Below are 9,641 nucleotides of genomic sequence, written 5' to 3' on the forward strand. Positions count from 1 at the left end.
TATTATAAAAAATGAAAATATATTAATATTTTACTAAAATGTAAATGAATCAAACACACACACACACACACACACACACACACACACATATAGTGCTGAAATTGTAATATATTACTCAATGCCTTTATTTGATATTTTAATATATACGTGTAAAGTAATTTACATTTTATATATTTATTTTATATATTTTCAGAAATATATAGTGATATTGTTGTATTACAAAATTTTGAAGGAAATTCTTTTAAATTATTTTGTTTTATATGTTGATGTTATAATTTATGTATTTATTGTATATAATTTTTTGTAAAATGATTATACATAAATTCATATCTATAAGTATATTTATATTACGTTATAAAATGAAACATTAATACTTATTGTAAGTAGCCTATATACTATAATTAATATATTTTTTTGATCAAAAACGATCAACTTGACAATATTTTGAAAGAAGAAGATGAAACTAGTCAAAAACTTTGGTTCTTTTTTGAGCTTTGCCTTTTGGTTACAGAACAGGAGCACGATCTGACCTGGACGACCGAGAACAGACGCACGCGCGCCCTCCAGCGGTGCGCGCGGTGAAGAGGCGTCGAGTCTGCAGATCAACGACTGCGAACGAGCAGTAAAACTGCTTCAGGGCAGCAAGGGAGTAGTAGGCTATTTTGTAGGCCTGTGTAGTGTCTCATTTCCTCCGCACTTTGCTCACAGCACCATAAATATGTGTCTCAGTGGTCAAGGACGAAAGATCCATCTCAAAACAGCTGCAGACATGACGTGATGTGTTGCAAACTATAAAAGATTAATTAAATATACACAGTTTTTACTCTAGTAGTGAATATTTCTTAGGATGATAATGATTTTTAAAGTCAGTTTCTGTACATGACTAACATTTCAAATCACACATTTCAATTAACATAAAATTACAACATATAATGTGATTTACCACGTCACAACCTTTATTATTGTATATAGGTTCTTGGCATATGCTTATCAATATATAGATGCTCATCTGAAAATGTCAGTGTGCTTGAATTGTTTTAACATAATAATACTCATTAAATCAGACTTGCATGCATAAACAATCAATAAATACATTTGATGCACACAGTCTTGTCTCAACCAGTAAGATCTTTGTAAAGAAACAACCACATTACTGGAGTCTGAAGGCATATTTATGATGCTGGATTAAAGTTCATTCTATGCAGAAATGACCAGAGGATAAAATAGCATGTGTTTTTTACGACTGTGTAAATTGTTTGCATCTGTTGACACCGTACAGTGGAATGGCTTTGTACTAAAGTGCTGTTAGTGCCGCAAGACCTCTTGATTTAATATCTGTGTGGATATTTCACCCCTGAAGATCTTCAGCTTTCATAGTCTGACAAAGACTCTCTCTGTGGGGAATTCTTTATTTATTGTTGTTTATTTATCAAATAAGTGTGTGAGGCCTGGAGATTTTTTTTATCATTTTATGGCCGTAATACGGTGTCCGAGAGAGCTCAATGCGCTGCAATGCGAATAGAAAAAACGTCATCAGTGACAGTTTGACAACACACGCGCTGGCGTTTCTGAATTTGGTTGAGTTGTGAGTATTTGTTTCTGTATTTGGGTTGCGTTTTGTTTTGAGTACTTGCAGCACGATTTTGTGTTTGGTTGTGTTGTGAGTATTTGAAGCATGTTTCTGTATTTGGTTGTGTTGTGAGTATTTGAAGCATGTTTCTGTATTTGGTTGTGTTGTGAGTATTTGAAGCATGTTTCTGTATTTGGTTGCATTGTGAGTATTTGAAGCATGTTTCTGTATTTGGCTGTATTGTGAGTATTTGAAGCATGTTTCTGTATTTGGTTGTGTTGTGAGTATTTGAAGCATGTTTCTGTATTTGGTTGTATTGTGAGTATTTGAAGCATGTTTCTGTATTTGGTTGTGTTGTGAGTATTTGAAGCATGTTTCTGTATTTGGTTGTGTTGTGAGTATTTGAAGCATGTTTCTGTATTTGGTTGCATTGTGAGTATTTGCAGCATGTTTCTGTATTTGGTTGCATTGTGAGTATTTGAAGCATGTTTCTGTATTTGGTTGTGTTGTGAGTATTTGAAGCATGTTTCTGTATTTGGTTGTATTGTGAGTATTTGAAGCATGTTTCTGTATTTGGTTGTGTTGTGAGTATTTGAAGCATGTTTCTGTATTTGGTTGTGTTGTGAGTATTTGAAGCAGGTTTCTGTATTTGGTTGTATTGTGAGTATTTGAAGCATGTTTCTGTATTTGGTTGTATTGTGAGTATTTGAAGCATGTTTCTGTATTTGGTTGTGTTGTGAGTATTTGAAGCATGTGTGACCGGAGCAGTATCTTTGGTGATGCAACTCAATTCAGATAGCCTGACTACGCCACCTTGGGAATTACACCCAAGGAAATATAAAAAGGAACCCAGGTTCGGTGGTGCAGAGAAAAGTCAGAGTCGTGTGATTCAGCAAACAAATAAATAATTTTATTTGTGAGGAAAATACTCTACTGGCATCATTTATTCATAGTGTAAGTCACTGACAAGTTTATTATAAGAATAGAATATATCAGTTCGAGGTAACTGAGGTAAGTCGAGGTGCTCAAACCCTGGTACTCCAACCTCACAACAAATGTGTTCACCCAGGTGACTAGCCTCCCCCTCGGTACACTCAGCCTTGACTCAAACCAAAAGAAAACAGAAATTAGTGGGTGCAATACATATACAACAATCACAATCACATCAGACACAAATATGATGGACCAAATCAGTTGGTGCACGGATAATATTACATCCTACCTCGTCGAGGACCACGAAATACTCAACAGGTGTTAGATAGACACTACACGCTGATATACAATTGCACCGCACGGCCACTATGGCCCAACTCACACTGGTCGAACCAACGTCCTTAACAAAATAACCCCATAAATGGTTGAGAGCACCATCGTTTACAGCTAGCTTGCCACCCCTAAAGTAAACTTTAGCCTTGCCGTTTATATTCTTTTTGTATTAATTATTTTCTTGTTTTATTTTGTGGGGAATTTCTTTTGTGATGTTCGTTTAATGTGACTCCATGTTTGAATCTGCTATGTGGAGAGGAATGTTCTTCTAACAACTGATATATTCTATTCTTATAATAAACTTGTCAGTGACTTACACTATGAATAAATGATGCCAGTAGAGTATTTTCCTCACAAATAAAATTATTTATTTGTTTGCTGAATCACACGACTCTGACTTTTCTCTGCACCACCGAACCTGGGTTCCTTTTTATATTTCCTTGGGTGTAATTCCCAAGGTGGCGTAGTCAGGCTATCTGAATTGAGTTGCATCACCAAAGATACTGCTCCGGTCACAAACGTTTCTGTATTTGGTTGCATTGTGAGTATTTGAAGCATGTTTCTGTATTTGGTTGCTTTGAGAGTATTTGCAGTGCATTTCTGTATTTGGTTGCATTGTGAGTATTTGCAGCATGTTTCTGTATTTGGTTGTGTTGTGAGTATTTGCAGCATGTTTCTGTATTTGGTTGTGTTGTGAGTATTTTAAGCATGTTTCTGTATTTGGTTGTGTTGTGAGTATTTTAAGCATGTTTCTGTATTTGGTTGTGTTGTGAGTATTTGAAGCATGTTTCTGTATTTGGTTGCATTGTGAGTATTTGAAGCATGTTTCTGTATTTGGTTGCATTGTGAGTATTTGAAGCATGTTTCTGTATTTGGTTGTGTTGTGAGTATTTGAAGCATGTGTCTGTATTTGGTTACATTGTGAGTATTTGAAGCATTTTTCTGTATTTGGTTGTGTTGTGAGTATTTGCAGCGTGTTTCTGAATTTGGTTGCGATGTGAGTATTTGCAGCTCGTGTTGTCAAAATGATTAAGATATTTTCATAATCTGCTGGTGTTTTTTTCTATTTGCATGTGTTTTCTTCATTTGCAGCACATTAAGATCTCTCGTTCTGTTGTATTTGCAGCTCGTTTTTGTTTCTGGTTGCATTGTGAGTATTTGCAGCATATTTCTGTATTTGGTTGTGTTGTGAGTATTTGAAGCATGTTTCTGTATTTGGTTGTGTTGTGAGTATTTGAAGCATGTTTCTGTATTTGGTTGTATTGTGAGTATTTGAAGCATGTTTCTGTATTTGGTTGTGTTGTGAGTATTTGAAGCATGTTTCTGTATTTGGTTGTATTGTGAGTATTTGAAGCATGTTTCTGTATTTGGTTGTGTTGTGAGTATTTGCAGCATGTTTCTGTATTTGGTTGTATTGTGAGTATTTGAAGCATGTTTCTGTATTTGGTTGTGTTGTGAGTATTTGCAGCATGTTTCTGTATTTGGTTGTGTTGTGAGTATTTGAATCATGTTTCTGTATTTGGTTGTGTTGTGAGTATTTGAATCATGTTTCTGTATTTGGTTGTGTTGTGAGTATTTGAAGCATGTTTCTGTATTTGGTTGTGTTGTGAGTATTTGAAGCATGTTTCTGTATTTGGTTGTGTTGTGAGTATTTGAAGCATGTTTCTGTATTTGGTTGCATTGTGAGTATTTGCAGCATGTTTCTGTATTTGGTTGCATTGTGAGTATTTGCAGCATGTTTCTGTATTTGGTTGTGTTGTGAGTATTTGAAGCATGTTTCTGTATTTGGTTGTGTTGTGAGTATTTGCAGCATGTTTCTGTATTTGGTTGTGTTGTGAGTATTTGAAGCATGTTTCTGTATTTGGTTGTGTTGTGAGTATTTGAAGCATGTTTCTGTATTTGGTTGTGTTGTGAGTATTTGCAGCATGTTTCTGTATTTGGTTGTGTTGTGAGTATTTGAAGCATGTTTCTGTATTTGGTTGTGTTGTGAGTATTTGAAGCATGTTTCTGTATTTGGTTGTGTTGTGAGTATTTGAAGCATGTTTCTGTATTTGGTTGCATTGTGAGTATTTGCAGCATGTTTCTGTATTTGGTTGTGTTGTGAGTATTTGCAGCACGTTTCTGTATTTGGTTGTATTGTGAGTGTTTGCAGTGTGTTTCTGTATTTGGTTGTGTTGTGAGTATTTGCAGCGTGTTTCTGAATTTGGTTGCGGTGTGAGTATTTGCAGCTCGTGTTGTCAAAATGATTAAGATATTTTCATAATCTGCTGGTGTTGTTTTTGTGGCACATGTCTGTATTTGGTTGCGTTGTGAGTATTTGGGAGTTTCAGTATTTGGTTGCGATGTGAGTATTTGCAGCTTGCTTCTGGTTTTGGTTGCGTTGTGAGTATTTGGGGCGTTTCTGTATTTGGTTGCGATTTGAGTATTTGCAGCTCGTGTTGTCAACATTATTAAGATATTTAATATGTTAAATATATGTTAAATGTTAAAAATATGTTAACAGATTAACATATAATAGATGACTTCTTACAGACAAAGCGGCTAAATGGAGACCCTGAAACCGCATGTCCTTCATATGCTCTTCATATCTTTGTTCTCTGGTTGACGTGTTTTTGTTACTAATGCCACTGAAGTTTATTTCCTGTCTTTGGTGATAATGAGTTGAGAGATTCATAAAAAAAAAACATTAATTAACACATCGCAGGGTCTGTCGTGCGTCACCAGAGGACACAAAACCCTTAAAACTCTTCCCAATGTCACTCAAGACACGTGGTTTGAGCTGAATGAGGTTTTGAATAATAGTGTCACATGTCTTCAATGAAAGCTATTAGCTTTGTGGACCTTTTCAACAGTCTGGACTGAAGCCCTCAAAGATTAGCTTTAAAACTGATGGTCTTTGTCTAGGATTTGCAATGGTGTCATTCAATGCAAAACGTTCTTGAGATTATAAGGATTTGCTTTATTTGCTCTGTTGGACACATTTTTTTTTTGTCACTTTATGGTAATTTTTAGAGACCAAGATAAAAATAGTATTTTAAAAATAAATTATTTATAAAATATGATTAATTAATTTTTTTTTTTTAAAAGCCCATAGCTCATTAAAATGTAATGTGATAAATAATGTGCAAAAATGAAATTAATGTTTTAGTTACAGTAAAATAATTTATGTGTATTAAGCTTATATGTATTATACTCTAACCATATTTTTATCGATCTAAAACCTTCAGTATTCTGTTAATTACAGTATAGGAACATGCAGCATATTACATTTTTTGTTTTGTGAGAACGACTCTATGATATCATATTTCATATATTATAATATGATATATATGATATTTCTGTTATGTGTTGAACAGATTTCACCTCTGAAAACAGAGTGACCTTTTTATCATCTTTTCTTTAAATGTCAAGGAATCATCACAGCATTGGACATAAGGAGCATTCAACTGAATATTTCACTTTCTGCTTGCTTTGACTTGATTTCCAGGTTTGAAGAGTTCTCCGTCTTCATTTGCTATCTTATAATCCAGCATCAAAGCGATGTAATGTTTCTCAGATGTGTGGGTGTTTGTGTCTGGCTTACGGTAGTCATGACGGATGTGGACGAGCTAAAGCTCTCTGGCCCAGTGGAAGGCCATGATGCATCAGGCCGAGACTTCATCTTGAGGTCCATTAATCTGAACATCAGGCGTGTAGACCCGTGGAGACGCCACTGGATCATACAGTCCGACGCCGGCAGTGTGTGTGAGAGAGTCCAAGAATGAGTTAAGGGAAAAATATTAAGGATTGCAGAAGAAGAAAAGGGAAGCTCATCAGAAAAGAACTGAAAGCCAGGAGCCAAACAATACAGCTCGGAGAGAAATTCTTTCAAACTCTGATTTGAAACAAAAAGTTTAGGAAATTGTAAACATAGTTACAACATTTTACAAAACAAACAAACAAATAATCTTTTTAAATGAATAAATAAATTAAATAAATAGTAATAAAACACATGATTTAAATGAATAAATAATTAATTAATTGAATAAATAAAAAAATATTTAAATACATAAATTGAGAAATTATTTGATACAAACAAACTAACAATTTTACATATTAAAAACATGTATTTAAATATGTAAATAAATTATTTCAGATAAATTATTTTAAAGAATTAATAAATAAACTATTTAAATAAAAAAATATAAATGATAAATAAATGATTTAAATAAGTAAATAATTGTAAATAAATAAATGAAGATAGATAGATTGATAGAAATGCACTATATAGATAGATAGACAGATAGACAGATAGATAGATAGATAGATAGATAGATAGATAGATAGATAGATAGATAGATAGATAGATAGATAGATAGATAGATAGATAGATAGATAGAATTCACTATGTTAGAAATGTTTCCTTTAACAATTAAGCTTGTTTGTTTTGTCAGAAAGTCAAGGTGGCTTTGACTCACTCGAGTGAATCACGATCGGGACGGAACGGATAAACGCACGACATAACGATCAAAAAGTTCAAGTGATGTTTGCTGAAAATCCCATCAGATGGATCTAATCCCGTCCTTTATTTGCTGCACAGATGATCTCTCAGTGAGATCTTGACATTTGCTTTACAAATGTTAATCAGGTTGATATGAGGAACGATGTCTAATGCTGGATTTCAGTTTGAGTGTTTGTCCAAGTGTTTTAATTAGGCTACGCTGAAATTGGCTGAATGAATAGAAATGAATAGCTAAGGCACTTGATTTATTCCGAAACACGTCAAAGCAGACGCACGTCTTCAAATTTGCATTTATTTATTTTTACTTATTTAGTTGGCTATTCTGTGTCTCTAAAGCTGATCGTGTCTGTATACTGTATACGTTTTATTTTATATAATATTTCTTTATTATACATTGAGAACCAATCATGTTGTACAATCAATATGTGGTGTAGTTTCAACATCTACCAGCAGGGGGAAACTAGACAACGCTAATCACACTTGAGATGTCATCGTAAATCCTGCAAGATTTTTTTTCTTTCTTTTTTCTTTCTTTTTTAAATGTATTCACATTTATAACACTGTACTTACTACCGTTGTATCAAAATAAATAGTTAACTTTGCTGTGAGGGTTTTTCTACAGCAGCTCTGGGAGTGACGTAAAAATGGACATCTTCACTCTTCTGACTGCCGTTATAAATATATATCTCTATTTTTTTTCTCTCTTTTTGAAAGTTGTAAAAACTTATTGTGGAGTTTTTTTTTTTTTTTTTTTTTTTTTGCTATTTTAGAAAATTGGAAGCCAATTAGGCCTACTGTAGGCTAGTCTCTCATTCGCGGCTTTGACATCACGATCCAGCAGAACTAGGCTACCCTTGACAACGTGTCATAGACAAAAACAAAGGATTTGCCACCACCAGTTTCACCGACGACTGCAGACCTTCAAGAACCGGAGGATGATGAAGAAAAACGTGAACCTGTGTTTGTTTTGGGGGTATGTACAATGTATTTAAGCCAAGATTACATTAATAAACAGGCACATTATTTGCTATTTACTAATACTCGTCATTCTAGTGAGCATTGGACAAATAATGTTATACAATCGAGTCCAAGGCAATTTTTGGGTGTTTTCCATGAGCTGTGCATATACAATGGGTTTATCTAGGCTACTAAGTGCATTTTTGATAGTTCACTATCATATAAATGACCCCAAAGCTAATAGACATGGACTAAATGTGACTAATCTCCATTGTCACTTTTTAATTTCAGTGGTCATTGAAAATATTTGCTTAAAATCCATTAAAACAGAAAGATGTCAACACCTTTGAGTTATACTGCCATCTAGTGATGTCTGTTGAGTTCAACATAGAACATCATCATCATCATCTGTGAATTATGATTGATAGAGATGATAAATAACTGTTATTAGTGATCCATCATGTGACTGCATTAGGGATGTCAACGATTAATCGACGATCGATTAATTGTCGATAATACATTTAATCGATAGAACTTATCGATCATCGATTAAGCAGGTCTTCATGCGGGTTCGCGGCGTGCTGCTCAACCGCGAAACATGTAAAGCGAGCGCGCCGGAGTTATGTTTGGGACCATTTTACACCTTCATCATCATGTAAGTTTGCGTGTGCATTCGCAGCCTTTTGTTTTGTTCAAATGTAAGTTGTAATACTGTTTATTTTGTGTATGCCTATCTATATCTGATTTATCTCATATTGGATGCATTTGGTAAAGAACTCTGTAGTAAAGCGTCAGCTTCAGCGCGCGCAGCTCAAACGGCAGTGCACGACTAATAATGACTATTGGGACTGTAATATTACATAACATTATAAAGAGAACAATATTGTAATAAAAAATTGTGAATTATTTGGGTTTAGTTGCCGTGTCGCGTTGCTTCAGGAAGAGCGCGTCCACAAAAGGAGTAGTTCTGAATGAATGGCACGTAACTTAGTTCAAGTTCACTTGTGCATGAATTTGCGTCATTTTGTGCAGATATAATTTGTAATATTGTTTATTTTAAATATATCTGATTAATCTCATATAGGATGCGTTTCTTTTAGATAAATAACGTGCTAGCAAAGTGCTCCAGTTTAACGGTTGCAGATTCATTCAGCGCGTGCAGTTGTTCCAGGAAGAGCGCGTCCACAACCGTCACACATTCTAGCGCACATGAGGCGGCGCTGGTGACGCGTTGTATTAGTAGTTATATTTGATTATTAAATAATTAATTTAATTATCAATCACATCGAAACATTTTACAATCCTACTAGCCCTTTTATTTAAAACCATTCTAATCGATTTGGTGAG

The sequence above is a fragment of the Scardinius erythrophthalmus genome, assembly GCF_964197995.2.
Source record: "Scardinius erythrophthalmus genome assembly, chromosome: 15".
NCBI lineage: Eukaryota > Metazoa > Chordata > Actinopteri > Cypriniformes > Leuciscidae > Scardinius > Scardinius erythrophthalmus.